A 1,718-nucleotide genomic window follows, 5' to 3' on the forward strand; every position below is an offset into this window, starting at 1 on the left:
TCGAAACTGTAGCTAAATGTTTACTTGAGGAATGGGTGGGTATTTGTTCTTAAAGATACAAGAGAATGGGTCTTTCTCAGATGATCCCAAAAAGGTAAATGGAGGATGTGTTCTATGAATGTCTTGAACACTGGTGTTACCCTCAAATGAGCTTTCTAGATTATGTGGTGGTTGCATACTTGTGTGTGTATACATACCAGGTGCACCCATCCACCCATGCATGCAGACAAGCGTGGAGGACTAAGGCTGATTTGGGACATCATTCTTGTTTCAAAAGAGATGGTCTGTTACTGGATCCATTTTGAGTAGGATGGCTGGCTAGCAAAGCCCAAGGACTCACTAGACCCCATATTCCAATGCTGGGGTTACAGGCCTATGTCATCATGGACATCGCTTACACAGGTTCTGCAAATCTGCTCTTACCTTCTTGCTTGCACACAGCAGGTGATTCACTGAGCCATCTCCCGAGTCCTGAGAGCTTTTCTTAAACCAGCACCTGTAGTCCTAAAGACAATCCTTTAATCTCTTGTAATCCTAGTTACCTCAGTGAGAAAATATGCCAGCATAGCTCAGGGAGGACTTCCAATAACTGAACAGGTTTTCATTCATCATACTCCATTCAACCAGCATGCATCATCTTGACTGCTACTTCCCATATACATGTGACATTTCTAATTATACATCAGAACAATGGCCAATGTTCCTTTTACTTCAAAGACTTTGACTTTAGGATTCAAGTCAATTAAAGGTACTTTCATGCCTCAAACCAGCTAACAGGTAAAAAGGGCTTTCTTCCTGTGCCTTCTGCTCTGCACAATCCCCTTTGCCAGCTCCACTGCCACCTCCCCTATGAAGCTTCAACTGTCCCCTTAGGAATAATAGGTTGCCATTCCTCATGGTTACAGACTTCCTGTGGTAGATGAAATGGCGGAACTCTCAGACTCAACCAAAGTGCTAAATCCTGTTTTAACTACCATACACCTATATACCTAGCTGCATCTCAGACAGAGAGATAGAGACCTGAACAGGCTAAGGCAATGGCTGACCAGGAAACAGCCTCTCTGTCCAGCCTGCCATCATCACCCCCATTTGTCAAGGGAGGCCCAAGGATAGCACAGGGCAAAGGTATCTGGAACGAAGATGTGCTTCTGTTGGGAAAACAGAGAAAGGGGACTAGTGTACAGGGCAAAAAATACAAAATTGTATATGCAACTGCATAGTGGAGATATACAAAGTATGACTATGGTCTGAAATGGAAAGGGGTCTAGGGCTAAAGTGAGACTTGGGAGACACTCATTTCATACCAAACACTTAGGGTGGCTGGGTGAAATCCACACGCTGTCAGGCAAAAGGTCAGAAAAAGCACAAAATAAAAGCAGAAGCTAGGTTGGAAGACTAGAGAGGCATACTATCCAACAGCAATGGTTCCAGAGGCAAGGCAGACAGCTTGTTCAGTACAGACGCCTAATGAAAAGCACAGGTACCCAGTATTCTTTAACAAAGCAACCTACGCCCCTGAAGACAGGCTCAGCCATCCTTGTACAAATGCCTGATTGTCATAGTCTACAAACTAAATGCTCCACATTACAGTTATCCTGTGTAAACTCCACTGACAACTAATGTCTCCTGATAAGCTGAGGAGTGGAAGGACACAGGATAGTTCTCCTGCCTTCCTCATTGTGATGGCAGACCCAAGCAGATACAGATACTCAGAGAAG

This window comes from Meriones unguiculatus, chromosome 1 (genome assembly GCF_030254825.1).
Source record: "Meriones unguiculatus strain TT.TT164.6M chromosome 1, Bangor_MerUng_6.1, whole genome shotgun sequence".
Lineage (NCBI taxonomy): Eukaryota > Metazoa > Chordata > Mammalia > Rodentia > Muridae > Meriones > Meriones unguiculatus.